This window comes from Triturus cristatus, chromosome 12 (genome assembly GCF_964204655.1).
Source record: "Triturus cristatus chromosome 12, aTriCri1.1, whole genome shotgun sequence".
NCBI lineage: Eukaryota > Metazoa > Chordata > Amphibia > Caudata > Salamandridae > Triturus > Triturus cristatus.
The window spans coordinates 678,737,554-678,755,212 of NC_140595.1; positions in this window are offsets into that span (position 1 = coordinate 678,737,554).

A 17,659-nucleotide genomic window follows, 5' to 3' on the forward strand; every position below is an offset into this window, starting at 1 on the left:
TGCGGCGGTTTCAGCATACAAACTCAACATGGGGTCCCTAATGCAATGGCTACCTTTATTTTTGTGATCGAGGCGGACGCAGCTTACCGCTTCGAGGTTTTTTATTCTTGGATTACATTCTCCGTAGTAGATGCAAATGATGATCTGTGTCATGCATACACGGCCGCTACTCCACCCGCAGCGTATCGTCCATATGCATTAATTGAAGTTCCTTCCTGGGAGCATACCATTTAGTTTAATGGAGCCATTCCTCACCCTGTTTTTTCATTTGAATTGGCGCCTTATCTATCAATGGGGATACTTGGCCTGTTTTGGCAGGTTTTACACCACATTCAAATTATCTTAATGTTACTATTGTGGAGCTACGTTTACTTCATACACAACTGGTTAGTTTGCACAGACGCATCATACAGTTTATATCTCGTGCACTTCAGGTAGCTCCGGCTGGTGTGGCTGCTCCGGCACCAGGTCTGGCCGGCTTACTTGTGATTAGTCCTGTTATGATTAATTCAGTGATGGGTAAACGTCCTCAGAATTGGGATGGCTTACCGTTTTGCATAGCACAGAAGATTGAGCATCTTGCTGTATTTCCACATACAACTCCTGTAGACAAACACAGGATTCTTACAATAAGTTTGCCAAGTGGTCTGATTCCTCCTTTAGCTGATTGCACCACCTGGGGGACGGAGTTTGCTTCAGTGTATACATTGTACTTTGGCACCCGCTCCATGAGTGTTCTGCCGAGCATTCTGAAGAAGATACAGGATGAACACGGGGCTGGTCCAGTCCTAGATTTTGGGATGAAATTAGTGGGCATGTTCCCTATTCTCTCTAAAATGATTCTGGCCAACATTAAAGGTGAAGCAGTTTGCTTACAGGTACACCAATGCCTAGCGGCGGTGGCAGACATGGATTGGGAGCAACAGTTACCAATTATTATTGCGGATGTGTAGACTACATTGGGTCGTAATACCTTAGGAATTTGACCGCATACTCTGGCTTGTAATAAATCCTCTCCTGAAAAGGAGGGTTATCCGGTCTTTCCTAAAAAGGCTTGAAATAATAATACCCAGCAGCAACAACAGAAGCCTGGTGCTCGTTCTGGTTCGCCTCCACCTGACGCTTCTGAACATAGATATGATTTGCACGACTGCTCTAAAACTAAGACACCCGAGAGGTTTGAGGTTCCTGATCCTCGTTCTCCTCCTGCCTTTCAGGAATCGTTTGATCAACAATTCGGCAGAGGAGGTCAACTGAATCGCAGATAAGGCGAGTCTACGCAGAGGAGACATGCCCCGCAGCACCAGTTTGACGTAAAAGTCAAAAAGGGGGACCAACCTCAATATTGAGCCCCGTTTCAGAAGAAAAAAGTTGCAGCTTTGACAGCAAAGTATGCCTCAGACAGTGAGAACCCTGATCCTGGTAGTTGGGTTGTAACCCGCCTTGACAGCACGGCGGAGGTTACCTTAGTGCAGCAGACACTCCACCAGCACCTAAAGGCAAAAGCAACTGACAATTTTATTACTATGGAAACAGCTAGCACTCGTGTTGCCCCTCCTGATAGGCTTTATGAAGTAGGCCTCCAAATCGAAGGTGATATTAAATGAACTATTAAGGTTGTCTTTTGGGATACCCTAACATCTTCTTATGATATTTTGTTGGGGGAGGTTGATTGGCCTCCCCCTTTTGTTCTTGCCTCCGCTAGAAGGGAGGATGTGATTCTCCCACGTTTTTTGCAATATATCCCAGAAGAGGCTAGACTTGCTTATCCATCGTAGTGGGCACTAGCCCTGGCTCCTGCACTGTATCAAAATCAGGTGAGTTGGTACACGGATTCGCCAGAACATGTAGTTCCTTTGAGTTCTACACCACAGCCTCAACCCCAATACTCAATTAAACCTGATACTAAAGCGTCTGTTGGTGAGTTTCTTACCCAGTTGGAATATCAGGGTGTGATTGAACCCTTTTTTTCCAATATTGAAATCGGACGGTTCAAATCGTATAGCTTTGGACTATAGACATTTAAACAGTGATGTTCGTACATTTGCGGAACAGAACACCCATAGCTCTGCATTAGTTAACAACATTGTTCGAAAAAAATATAAAACGACTTTGGATATTTCCAATGTTTTTTCATTCACACTTTGGGTCTTGAAAGCCGTGACTTGACAGCATTCAGCGCGCTAGGCAATAAGAAAAGATATTTGAGATTGCCTATGAGATATAAGGATACCCCAGGTGAATTTGCGGCACGCATTGTGTCAATTTTGCATGAGATTGACCCTGATGCCGTCTTGTACGTCAATGACATTAACTTAGCGGATGATGATTTAAGTCTGCATCTTGTGCGTGTGGACCTCATAACCTTACACTTTGCTAACTTGGGCTACAAATTCATTTTTGCTAAATTGCATATAGCCTTCTTGGCTGTACTTTTCCTTGCTTATAAACTTAATACTGAAGGTAGGGAGTTGGCCCTCCACTTTTTGGAGAAATGTGGTCAATTGCAACCTCCATCTACTCTTAAAAAATTGAAATCTTTTCTGTTTTTTTTGCATTTTGGGAGGACTTACATTCCTGATTATGCCCAGTGTATCAAACTGCTTCACGCATTAATACAACCCTCTTTTTCTTCTTCCAGCTGCCTTCCGGAACATACCACAGTACTTAGATCTTTGCAGTCTGATCTGCGTGCGACCCAGTTCTTGTTAACAAGAGACAATACCACAAATTTGGTCATACGGATTGTACCAGGAGCATTAGGTTTTACTACGTAACTTTCAATGAAGGGGAGACGGTCCCCATTGCCTATAAATCTACAGAAAAATGTTTGACCGCTGTACAGATGGGGATTCTAAAAGAACGCTCTATGGCTCAGAGAAAATGCATTTTTATGGTCTCACTAGTGCCTGCATCAGAAGCTGTCATGAAGGCTAGTATTCCAAATTCTAATGCTTTACATACACGATGGATACAATGGAATAGTTCATTGACGTCGGCTGACATAAATTTGATCTTTGATCCTTCTTTGCAGACACAGGAGTTTTTACAATATGAACAGGTTCATCCTCCTCTGTTGTCATTGCTTCCTCTTGATCAGTTCAAAAATGCATTATTTACACAGATGGTTATCCACAACCAGCCATTGGTTCAAAGCATGCTTACTCCACACCCTGCGCAATTGTGGCAGGCACGATTGTAGATGGGATTTTAACATTTTCCTTGGTGCACACACAATCCATTGGGGATTGTACGGTCCAATTAGCTGAGTTACGTGCCTTCATGTTAGCTCTAGCATTTGCTGATCCTAAAGTCCCTATGCTAGTGGTATGCAATTCCTTTCACTGTATACAATTCTGCAATGACAACTAGTTCTTCTGGTCACAAAATGCTTTTCGTGATTCTAAAGGTAGCCCAATAAAGCATAAAACGCTTTGGGTCTGAGTGACCACTCTAAAGGAACATTTGCTGCTCACACATGTTATTCATACATTAAGACATCAGCATGTGGGAGCACATGCTGTTGGTAATTCATTGGCTGATGAGGCAGCCAAATATGCAGTAGCCACTTGTTTAGTTGCAGCAGTCACTAGGACTATGACTAACATTGATGATGATATTCTGGCAGATATAGCTGCGACGAAGGATGGGACGGAATTTGCCCAAGGTTTCCCTTCACTTATACATATCACTTGACATCTAATCAAATTCCATTTGCAACTATACCATCCGTTATGGATCGGCTGATTCCCAACAAGGAACGCAGACTTTCTTTGATCGTTTTCGCACATGAAGGCGTGGCTTCTGCCCTTGCCACCATGACAGCGACAATTTCGCTTTTACAGCAACGTATTTGGTGGCATGATTTATATTAGCAAGTGCGTACATATGTTCTTTCTTGTGACATTTGTCAATAAATTAAACCTTCTACTCTTTTACGCCCACCACATACTCAACTTTTTATTTTAATTCAGCCATTTGGCTGTGTTTATCTTGATCACAGCGGTTCTTAAATTTCTGACGGTGCTTTTAAATATATCTTGGTTGCAGTGGAATCTTGCACTCAATTCCTTTGGGTTTGACCGCAAAGAGGTGCTGATGCTCGAACTATTCTAAAAAATGTGTGTGTCTTTGTAGGGGCATTTGCCTGTGGCACCTTCCATTCAGACCAGGATTTGGCTTTTGCCTCTAAGGCTTACCATGATACGATGAAGTCTTTGGGGGTACAGGTGCAATTCACATATGCATATCGGCCTAAGGGCAATTCTGGTGTGGAGTGGATGAACCATGACTTAAAGCAATCTTTGACAGCTAGAGTATTAGGTACTGGCAGGGGCTGGGTGATTCATCTTTATGGAGTCCAACGTGCACTTAATAATCTCCCTAGAAGATCTCTGGGTGGGCGGACCCCAAACAAACTGCTCTTTTTCATTAAAATGTTTGTGCCAGACCTTGATGGTCTAGACGTTGTGGCGGCTTCCACAACATTTGACATAGATAACCATTGTGCTATGTTACAGGATCTACAAAAGACTCGTGACACACTGGTGAAAGACCACTAGCCCTCATCCACAGATGCAGAGGTGCTGATTCCTGTTACAGGCTGGCTTCCTAAAGTTGGAGATCTGGTCTGAGAAAAGCTGTACAACAAAAAAGATTTCGGTTTTTCATACCGTGCAACAGTCCCAGTCCTTGGATTGAAGGATACCCGTACTGTGATTTTACCTCCGCTGCCTGGTCACAAGGAGTATTGATTTATGTCCATCGAACATTTTAAGTTACACCATATCGCCGATACTCAAGAGTATGCCCACAAGCATTCCTCTCCAGGATGTTTCACTACGTCCAATGACTACTGTCTCCCCGATTACTCCACAACAACAGGAATTGGAGATGGAGTCTTCCATCCATTTGTCGCCTGTTTTACCCTTCACATCTACCACTGTGGCAAATGAGTATGTCACCCCACCAGTCAAAATTATAGTTGACATTCCTGAAAGTACAATCCATTCAGCTTCCAATGAAGAGCAACCCCCATTATTTTGTCTAGGGTCCAGTGGTTACTATATGGACAGAGGTAACTTTTTTCTGATTCATCTTCTCTGTCTTCCTCTGAGGCAGAGCCCCCAGCATGTGTTAGTGTTTTCTATCTCCTGGTTTAAAAGCACTTACCTTGTTCCCCCTTGGACATACATCTGGTTGGTGCTTACAATGTGGTTTCTCTTCATGTGGATTGGTTTCGTGACAGTTTATTTCTCATTGAGAAATGGCCATTACTTACCTGAATGCTCTGCTGTAGACTTGGTGGACAGAGTTCTGGGCCCACACACTTCGTCTCATAAAATGAGAAGGGATCAAGCCCTAGTTAATATTTCAGCATTCCCAATTGTTGATGGTATTGTTTGGGATACAGTACCATTCGATGTCTATGGTCCTAAGGAAACTTTGCAAATTCCATACATATTTTGAGTTTCTTTGGGTGATGTTATTTTGCCTGGAATACATTCAGATGACTTGGAAGTTAACACCGTTTACTCACTGTTTTCAGACTTAAAATATTATACTGCATTTGAAACTGAAGGTTTGTATTTAAATTCTGCAAATTATGCTGATTTATTCTGTTACCAACATTATGGTCATCATACACAATTCCAACACTCTGAGACCTCCCTTTAATTTTACACAATGGGAACATTGCCCAACACAATCACAGGGGAGTTCACTGACACAGAAAAGTGAATTTGTGTAGTTTTCTGGTTATGATCTTACTGACCCGAAATCATATTTTTACAAATTGACTTCAACTTCACACATTAAATTCGTGCTGACCCATACTAAATTGGTCTATTCTTCATCCTTTATAACTGACTTATCCTTAAAAGGTTATTATTATTGAAAGGACATGATTGATTTATAATCAATATGGGGTATCAAAGATTGGCAGGTACAGGGCACTGAATTGTTACATTGTGTGTATTTAATTTCATCTTAGCTGATATTTTTAAAACAGACTGTTCAACAGACTACATGTTTTGGTTAGGCCACTGCTTAAAATCTGAATATGCCCTCCACTCTGTCTTTAGCTGCTTATGACACATGGCAGACACATGCCAACCATACACTTGACAAATTGACAGAAATGTTTCAAAATGATACTCTTAACTCCTCCAATATTGATCCCTTATGGTGGTTGGTGTGGCTCACTAATACCAATGCTTCTCAGTTATGCTTTTTTAATGCCTCCAGAGGGTTTACGCTCATTAGACTTGATCCTCATTTTCCTCATTCCCATACAGTTACTACTTATTCAGTAGGTAAATTATGTCAACAATGGTTAGAACATTCCACACCGTCATCTGTGAAACAATTTCCTTTTAGGTCTGAAATCCCCTTGCACTAAACATTTTGCAAATGCTGCATATAATACATTTTGGAAACTGTCCCAGATGGAAGCTTCAGTATGCTTACAGCAAATTGATCAAGATAATTTGGAAAACATTATTCGCATGGTTGATAACAGTATTAATACTTTGTTTTCTCATATAGATACCTTAGATAATATTGTATCATCTGTAATTGACATTGTTCAGAATGAAGAGTCTGTATTGAATCATGGTCAAAGTCAGTTGTGCTCTGTTATGCAATTTGGTTGGACATTGCAAACACTGAAAAGTTGGAAAGTGCTATGGGATTATTTGAATGCTTCCGCCCTGTTTTTATCATTTAACTTGACAGATAAACAGAAGCTTATGTCAATGAAGGACACAACATACACCATATTACACATCCAGAAACTAGAACAGCTGCTATTCTCAGTAGCTGAAACAGATTCTGCTGTGTGGTTAATACATGGTGTTATTTCAATGTCCATCTCATTGTTCCTGTTCACGACGTGCATGAAACATTATCCGGTAGGTAGATATGAACCCCTTGGAAGTAGCCTTATTCATGAATTGTGGCCCTTGCCTTTCACGTTCCATTGTCAACGGATGGATAAGGAAGTCATCCTTACAGGTGAGGATGTTGATTCTACGGTAGGGCACTCCCTAGTCTGTAAACAAGTGAACTACACAGTACTTGCAACATTTCTGCCCCTAATTTGGCCTGTTTTTTAAAAGGAACACCCTTCCCGGCTATTATTCCCCCACTGACTCTGCTTTCTAATGGCAGTAATCTTACCCTGAACAACCTCAACTGCTGTGGCTTATGGGCAGGCATCCCATATATAGCAACAGCTTCACAACGTGTAAAATGTTACAGCAATATTCTCTTTCCACCCCCACACTGGACTGTAGATAGTTCGCTGTGGTCTTTCATTCCAACTTTGAAAACCGATTTCAATAATGTAAGCAGACTCAAAGAGCTAATGTTTCAACAAGACGTCACTCTCACATCAGCTCGTGAGACCTTCAAATTGCAAGTGGCTAGAACATCAAGTGAGATTCAGTCACTGCTGAACACGAATCTCAGTAAACCAAATATTTAATGCGTCTGATACCGAGGGCCTGACCCACTTTTTTAAACTTGTGGGAACCGGCCTTGTCACCTCCTTTCAGACTATGTTTGGAGTAATCCAAGCTTTTATTCATTCTATTTCTTTCCAGCGCCTTCGGAGGGTTTCCCTTACTCCTCCCTTTGATTTGCGGCGCACTTGTACTTCTACTACTGCTCTGTAATGGCTGCTCGACCTGTGGTGCTGCCAAGCCGGGATAAATTGTAGCCGTACAGTGAATGGATGCTGCAACGTTTTGGTTTGATGCCATTAGAAGCTCTTAACATCGACTATTGACTGACCTTCTATTTTGCCTACTTCACCTGCGTGTAACCTGTGTTCTACTGCCTCCAGTGCCCTTTTCGGGCCCTGGATGACTGTCTCTTCAATACTTCACACGCTACCCTGGATTATGAACTGTTGATGAGTCCTTTGATGGCTCATGACCAGGACTCTTCCGTGCAAAAAAGCTGTGAGTATGGTCCTGCATTTGAAATGTCAGCAGGCTTAGGTACCTGAGATACACAGCGCCTCCTGGATTGGAGTTTCATCCAATTTAATGCAGGTTGCCCTGAAATGCTCCTGGCAGTTTCTGGATATGAGAAGCATATCTGCTCATTCGACTTACTTAATTGGATGGTGTACCTCTTTACAATTGAAGGTTCTGACGGCCTGTTGGAGCTAATGGCATTCCACTTTTCCTGTGATATCTTTTATTCCAGGGAACAACAGTAAATGAGACCTGGGAAAAATCAGGAAAGCTGTTTATTCTCTGTGCTTGTGCAAACATTTTTTTTCTTCTTTCTCTTTTTTCTTGGTGCACCATTCATTCTGCTTGGTTCACTTACAACTATTTGCCCTTTAACCATCCCGCTTTGGCTCCGCTTACCTTTATTTTATTTAGAGTTATATAGAGCGTGAAGCAGACCCGTGAAGGTATCAGAGCGCTTTCCAGGAATGATAGAAGGTAAACAAAGGGCTTTGGGAGGGGAGGAAACAGTTGGGATGAAAACAGGGAGATACATTATACAAAGAAGCAAGCAGTTTCAATCCCAGGAAACCTGTGGGAAAAAACAGGTGAAAACATTTAGAACAACAGTCTCAGTGTGGGTAGGTACATCCAGAAAGACCATGGATAATGCAGAACTAGAGGGTGGAACAGGGTCACTGAGGTGCATGTAATGTCAGCATTAGGGGAGGAATTTGCCCCTTAGGAAAGTTTTGGCCTCTTTTTTGAAGCGAGCTAAAGAGGGAAGTCTTCTTATGGAGGGCAGGAGTGAGTTCCAAATTCCTGAAGCGGCCCCAGAGAAGTCCCGATTGTATGTTTTTTTTTCCGCAAGCGTGCAGGTGGGAGCAAAAGGTCTCTGGCAGATCGGGAATTGCTGGCTCCTCCGGATATCACAAGTTTCTGGGCCAGATATGCCAGGGAATTGGAGTATAGAGCCTTGTGAGTGATGCAAGCCATCTTAAGTTCGATCATGGCCTCTACAGGAAGCCATTTTGCGTTCTGTTTTTCCTCAGAGCTACTGACTTGACCAAGGAGAGGGTGTCATGTGGCCCAAGGGTACATTGTCATCTTCATTGAGTTTTCATGAGCTTTGCAGTCAGTAAGCGGCTTTGTGCACATTACTACATGGCCTTTATTTTTGCAAAGGCTTTGTTTGTACTTTTCACATGAGAACTGTCTGCAGTGTGCATTCTCTGCCAGTTCCTGGGATTTAGTCTGAACATTGTAAGCAAGGTCGATAAACAATGCCCCTTGTTATTCTGTTCTGGTCAGGCCCTAGCAACTGGAGAAAACATACCAATGCAGCTGTTGTTTGGAAACCATACTTGGCTCTCATGAGGATACATGCATAGGGTTGGGGAGGGACTATTCCAGGGAGCGCCTATGATGTAGAACTACCATCTATGGTCTAAGGTGTGGGGTCTGCAGACAAAGCCCAGAGATCTTTTAATATATAATAATACTGCTTCTAGGGGAGGGAGGTTAGGCTCTATTGTCTTTTCATGATAACCTCTCCCTTCATGATTTATGGACGAGCTGCTAACCTGACTGTATTTGTTTTATGCATTTTTCTGCTTGTGGTGGCACGTATACTGCACATTAGAGCACGTTAGTTAAAATAAATATTTAAAACTGGTTTGTGTCTCTGTTAGATCTTATTGTGGACAGGTACAAGAGTGCAAGCAAAAGGGTGTGTATTGCAACAGTGAGTCCTGAGAGATTCGGGAGTGTTGTGTTCTGGGGTGTCAAATTGCTTATTTCTCTGTGAGTGAGTAGGAGGGCAAGTGAGACACTATAGCTAGTCATTTCTGGGCTCATGGGTACCAAGGGGGTAGGAACTCAGTCCCTACCCCCTAGGGTCCCATAATCCTACTCATAGTTCTGTTCTTGGGCAGAATTTCTGGACGTGGATGATGGTCCTGGCCCATCTGGTCAGTCTGGGCAGACAACCACTGGGGGGATCACTGTGCCCAAAAAAACACCTCCCACCACAGCTGCTCCTACACAGCCAACCACTGCCCCCCAACGTGTGCACCTAGCACAGTCAGTCCCATCCTGTGCCCCCTAGTCCTGTATTCTGAGCCAGCTATCACCACTCTGTCATGGAACAACTAGCACCCAGAGGGAGGGTGCAGTCTGTGCCAAGGGCACAGGGCCAGGGGTGTAGGTGTAGTGGGAGGGTAACTGTGGGCCTGCAGTGTGAGCCTGCTGGGCACAAGCAGCTATCACCCAAGTACTGGGAGTCTACCAGGACTCCCAAAGTGTAATAGGTCATGTATTGACCGAAATCCAGGAAATGAGGGAGCTGCAGAGGGACACATACCAGGAGGTTGCCAGCATCCACACCAAGGTGGCCAGCATCCACACGAAAGTGGCTGACATGAACACCAACATGGCCTCCCTAGTTGGGGTGCTGCGGGACATTACCACCACTCTCTGTAGGGCTTTTCCACCTGCATCTACCCCCTTCTGGAGTCAAAGGACATTCAGGCGATCAACATCTGCCGCAGCCACAGGAAGGGTGGCCCTGTCAGAGGACAACAAATCTGCACATGCCCCTGTCTCGGCAGCTCCGGATCGCCTCTTTGCAAAAAGAAGAGGGGATGTCCATTCAAAAATCCAGGAGCTGAGGATGGCAAGACAGCAACCACTGATGTATGGCACGCATGTCCCGTACCACAGAAGAGTTGCACAGCTGTGTACACATTTCAGAAACATAATCACTCGTACTCTTTAGTATTACCAAAGTTCATGCATTTTTTATTCTCTTCTTTACAACCATCGTTTAATCCATCACGTCGAAGAAATGGAGTCCACCGCCAGGAAGAAGCCTTGCTCCTAATGTCCTCCTGTGTGTGCCACACATTCACTTTGTGGACTATTCCTGCCCATTTTCTTTCCACATCTGATGGGAGAAGTATGTGTGACTCTGGACTCCTGACCATTTAGACTATACAACAATGGTTTCATTCACCATGACTGTAGACTTCATCTTTTGTTTGCACTGTGCAATTTTAAGTTAATTTCTTGATCTTATCCTTGTTAACACAGCACCAAATGATTGTCTCCTGTTGTAATGCTCACACATAACAACATGAATGTACTACCATGTGAACTTTGCAATGTCAAAACTAGGGACATCTGTAAGCATGGATAAGTTGTATCTAAACAGTGTCCAACTCTGGATCACTACCATGTCACAACAACACATACATACAAGTGTCCAGTTTGAGAACATCTTTATTAAATGGTTCAAATCAAAGGCTGACATGATGACAGAATCATAGCAAAAAAGACATGATTGAGTTATTCTGTCAGGGATCACATAATCAATTGCAGACATTCACAACATGGAAGGAGGGGATACATCTGACAAAATCCAAAACAATACGTAACAATAAATTAGGTCTACATCACCAGCTTGAGCCATATTAACTGCCTCACAAAGGGAATCCTACATCAAATAATCAAAGAAACTGACATATGTCTGTACAACAGTTTCTGACCACAGGTCATTCCGATCCAGTTTTGCTGGCATCTGGTGCAATGCCACAAACAAATGTCAGTGATGTGCCACAAGCACGTTGATCTACAATGAGGAGACACATCAACAGCTATATTCAGTTCATACACAATGAGGGATTGGCCAATGTGAAGGCAGGATAGCATGAATTGGGCAGAACACAACATTGTGTTGGAGCACATGATGGCACACATATTGCATTAGGACAACACACCACAAGGAACAAGTCCAAGGGACAAGTCCAATCGAAGCCATGTACCTTCTATCCTATCAATGTTCAAGCAGTCTTGGTAGTGGCTTTGTACACCAAAACTCTGTGACAGACCTTCCCAGGACCAATCCATATCCACTTCCTACGTCTGAACAGCATCATATACCTACTAATGTCACAAATCTTAACTGTCCAAATGAAGATGACATGGTGAAGGTACCTAAACGGACCGACAGAGAGATTAGCTAAGCAAAGATACATATGACACACATTACATTGTCAACTTCTAAAGAACACAGTCCAAGACAACATTTATAGCTGAACAAAGCTCAACTTACAGACCAAACACCTTTCCCCCAATATTTCCAGACCAATATATTCCTAGTATGTAGAATGAACCTCCTCCTTACAACATCACTACAAGATTTACAAGAATATACAGAAAGAAGGGAGAGGCAATGCTATAATGACCAAACAGTTAATCTCTTTCATTCATCACAGACGATGACAGAATAAATAATTTCTGTAGCCGGAAATGTTCTTAGTCTTTTGGCGCCGCCATTACTGTCTATTACTCGAGGTCCTTGGACTTACCATGGGTGTGGACTCAAACACATAGAAGGGCAACTTTTTGATTTTGAAAGATTGGGCGATTGAGCGCATTCACTTATTGGTGTGGTAGTAGGACCCGCTGAATTGGAAAGGACCAGAATATGTACCTACAGTAACTCTGATACTAAATTATAAAAGAGTATATCCTAAAATTTGAAAGTGTCTAGAATGAGTATCGGGAAACTCCAAGCCGAAGACTCTGCGAAACATTATAGTTGCCCTGAAGAAGCCTGAAAGGGGGAAACGCGTTGGCTGTTTTGCTGCTATACATGCAAAACTGAAATAAAAAAAGACTAAGAACATTTCCGGCTACAGAAATTATTTATTCTGTCATCGTCTGTGATGAATGAAAGAGATTAACTCTTTGGTCATTATAGCATTGCCTCTCCCTTCTTTCTGTATATCTGTTTTATATTTGAAACCATATTGGTGGCTGGTTTCAGGAGGTGGGCATTTGTTGGACCACTACTGGTTGAAATAACTAATATGTATTAGATATTGTACAAGAACACAAGTAATTGGTGCAGCATCTTATACCCTGCCACTGTTCTCACTGTGTATGTAGAGGATTTACAAGAATACACCATACTTACACTCAGGAGAAGTAGTTTCGGATAAGATCTGAACGCAAATCAGCTCCTTCCTCTTCATCACTATCATCATCTTCATTTGGCATTTCAGGGTCCCCACCCAGTGGGTCTTCATGGCCTGTTTTCTATGTGATGTAAGGTATGTTACATCGCAGGGCAATGTTGTGGAGTATGCTGCAGACCACGATGATCTTACACACTTTCCTGGGATTAGAGGAGGGCTCTGACAGTCTTGTCCAGACATATGAATCTGATTTCAGGAGCCCAAAAGCCCCCTCCGCTGGCTGCCATGTTCTTCCATGGGCCTCATTGAGGCGGACTACCCCTGGCATTGTCGGATTCCTCTGCAGTGCCAACAACAAAAGCCAGTTGGGATACGCTGACTCTCCTATATGGAGGATAGATAGAATTGCAACATTTAGTTACACATATTTTCAGATCGACCTACCTGACATTACCCACACAAAGTTAGGAGAGGTCCCACTTACCTACGAGCCAGGTTGTCTCCAGTAGTATTTGTGACATCAAGCGGGGTATGGTGCTGTTCCGCAATATGAAGGAATCATGTGCAGATCCTGGAAACTGGGCAGAGATGTTTAAAATGTGCAAATAAGGTAATTAAACAACTTGCCTATTGATATACTCGAAGTGCTTTATGTTCTGGTACACTTGCTTGATGGCTTGTGGTGGTACTTAGGCAATATGGGTGCCATTAACGGATCCAATTACATGTGGGATGTTATCAAATCCGTAGAATTACGCCTTCACAGTGGCTAGATCCTTACGTCTGAGGAACTGGATGTAGCTGGTCAGAGGTCTCGAAATAATTGCTAGCACCTCTGTGAGTACCCAACTGAGCATAGGTTGTGACATTCCACCTGAAATAGCGACAGGGAAATGAAATTAACCTCTGGCCAAAAATTCTAAATAGACATGAGTTTAACAAGTGGTGGTATTGATGTAGGATTATTGATGTGAGGTAGGATGTCAGGCTCCAACTAATGACATAAATCCAGGATTGTTTGACGTTTCAAACGGAACTTCTGGATAAAATGTCGCTCTTACATGGTGTGTAGGTCTGGAAATGGGTGGTAAACTTGAGCCTGATGTCTCCTCCCTCTCCCGGGGTACCTATGTGAGGAGTAACACAAAAATGTAAATTGGTCACAGTGTGCAGAGCAACGTGAAGAGTAAGGCTAAAGTCATGTGTCTGAACATTAATGCTCCATGATTTATTACACATTTTACAACATCAAATCTGTCAAATCTTAAACATCCACCAGTCATCTCCAGGATGACCTTCATAGGTCTGTAACATAAATGTGCACATGATCAATTCAAAAAGTAAAATTACCACAATAGCAAGGATAGCATAACTTTTCATGTGAAATACCGCTAACCGCGGTGTACAGTGCACCATGCACATTTTATATATGTGCATAGTAATGCATTACACAGATGAAGTTTTGTGCTGGACATGACATGGGAACGGAGAATTTCAAACACAAACATGTTTGTACTTATTTGAAGTGGTGGTAACACACTTAACTGTAACCAATACAGTGTTCCCAACCGCTAATATAGTGGATGCCTGACCTCGCTATTAGAACATGTCGAACATTTCCCGCCGGTGGTAGTCGACCTCGCGGTGGGCGGTCGCATGCATGGCAGTCACAGCCATAGGCTAACATTGTAGATAGTGACAGTTACAGGCCAATGGCTAAGTGTGCCGGCTCTAATAACCGCATATATAGTTTACTTGTATACACAGCAGTTGGAAACAAATCTCACTTGCCTCCTGACACTGCTGCTATCAACACCTCCTCCATTTAAGCTGCTTTTTCCCACCTCTGGGAGCAATCATGGTATGCACTACAGGGGAGAAGGCCCCTCCCTTCACTCCAGTGGAGCTGGATTCCCTGATGAACAAGGTCCTACCCCTGGATGCTAAGCTCTAAGGCTTACCAGAGGAACAGGTGAGTTTCTCAAATACATATTGAACTCCATTTCACTGCTTCCTTTCTATTCCCATAGGCTACAATGTGCCTCTGAGTATCAGAGTGTAAGCATTATGTTGACTGCATATATTGAGTGGCCCCTACATAGGGCACACATGTAATGGATTATGGAGCCCTGGACTTTGTGGATAGAAGGCCACCATTGGTGTGTGTGATAAGGGTGATTTCTACTTGTGTTACATGCATATATCTATGCAGGGTTCAGTATCACAGTTGCTACAATTAGTTCTCTAAAAACATTATGGTATATGTCTATTGTTATGTTTAGGTTTCTCACCATGAGCAATGTCTGTATACTGTTATAGCAAAAGACACACAATTGATGGACGGAATGCAGAACAAATCAAAACATTCACCCCCAGTCAAGAGATCTGGGTTAAATCCATCATTCTTTTGCTCACCATGCCACCCCAGTTTAGACCTGGCCACATGCAAATCAATCTTGACATTGTGCCTCATGGGCACAGTCCAGCCCGAACTGCCAAGCCATGTCCTTCCTGGACTGGAAACAAGCATCCTAGGACCGGTTTCGGGGTTTCACCCCTCTTCAGCCAGGATAGCTTGATTCCAGTGGCACAGTGAGCCCAGGACCCACGTCTGGGCATACCTGGCGCACTTAGGGCGAGAAGGCAAAAGACACACAATTGATGGACGGAATGCAGAACAAATCAAAACATTCACCCCCAGTCAGGAGATCTGCATTAAATCCATCAATCTTTTGCTCACCATGCCACCCTAGTATAGACCTGGCCATATGCAAATCAGTCTTGACCCTGTGCCTCTTGGGAACAGTCCAGCCCGAACTGCCAAGCCAGGCCCTCCCTGGACCGGAAACAAACATCCTAGGACCAGTTTCGGGGTTTCACCCTTCTTCAGCCAGGATAGCTTGATTCCAGTGGCACAGTGAGCCCAGGACCCACGTCTGGGCATACCTGGTGCACTTAGGGGGAGAAAGCAAAAGACACACAATTGATGGACGGAATGCAGAACAAATCAAAACATACAGACAGGCATTTCACCAACCATATTTATGGTGGCCCATGTGCCACACACAAGATGAGTCATTGTTAGTGAGGTAGTAGCTGCATGCTGCTGTGCTGAGGCCATTGTCTATCTGACCTGGAACACAGCAGAGTCCTGTCCAAATCTAATTCTCTCTTTTTGAGCAGACACCTGGCTGAGTGAAGTGAGTAATCATCTCATGTTCCCAGTGAATCTGGCTGACAATTGAGCCACGCATGCAACTGGTCTTGGTTGTATGAGGAGTGATGTTCCCTCACTGCTGTCTCTCATTTGATGGGGGTCCTATTGCATGTGACATGCCATAGAGTTCACAGTACATGCAGTGGCTGTACAACAGTTCGCATTGGTAAGTACTGGTTATACAGTGAAATGAGAGTGCAAACATCACTGGTGCCATCAGCATTAGTGCCAACATGTTGGACAGTGTGTATTTGCCAGTTGATGGTTCATCTGCAATAGTGTTTAAACACACTCATTCACTGACTGGTGAAATGCATGTGGGAGTGAAATGTAGAACTGTGTGGAGCCTTTGTGAGTGTCTACTAATCCTTACAAGGCAATCTGAGTAAGCAATTCCAAAGAGTGGTGTGATGTGCTTGCCCATTGGGACTCTAATGATCCCACATCTTAATGTCATAGATGTTCAGGGACACCCAAAACCTTCAAAGGCGTATAGGCTTGTAGATATACAATCTATGACTGGCGTCATCACCTGTACAAAACAGGATTGGGGAAAGTCATATGGCTATAAGGACGTGTGTGAATTCAGAGTACCTATCTCCTAAATGTTTGGACCTCAATGTTTTCAGGGAACTTTATCTGCTAAATGAAATACATAGCTAAATTACACATGTCCAGCTTTCATTTGACCCTTCAGGTACTGGACATATGATGTGATTTGGAGTTAAAAGCGTCATCAGTGTGAAGTGAACATTTGCATGTGACATGATGTCTGTCGTAACAGTAATTTATGATACATTGGTGTTAAACTTGAACTAACTTGAACTTCATGACATCATGATGCTTTATAAGTAATAGTTTGATTTGTTTGACTCTGGGCTTTGTGTGAGCATTGTGTAAATCTCACACTTGGATCCATCCAATTAATTTACATTTTTTACAATAGTATACAACAAGTGTTAAAGTATGCATGGTGATCAACTATCCTAGTATGGACAAAAGGATGGAGCGCAAACAATTCCATCAATGCGTTTGGGCCTATTTGGGGTTATGACATGAGTGGACCCATCTGTTTGCAGGTTATGTAGCATGCATGCATGTGCTTGTGCTAAATTTGACATCATAAGCAAATTGCGGAACCCAAAAAGCCCTAGGACCTGGGTAATATACTGTACATATAACAATGTGGTCCTACTGACATTGACTTAGAAAATAAATAGGATATTCATTTGCATATTTGTAACATTGGCGAGAGAGAAACACATTGAAGAGATCACACGTAAGCTGTTTGAAATCATAGGAAAAATATATTCAAAATGTTAGTATCATATACAAGTTTTAGAGAGTTTCTCTTATCATGATTGATCCAAAAAGAGTGCAAAGAGAAGTGTTTATAGAATTGCTTATGTGCATAGTGATCAGAAAAGAAAAGAAGTAATGATAATTCACAATTTTATTTTTATAATTATCACCAATGGCTAAGAAAACTCAGATAAGCCAAA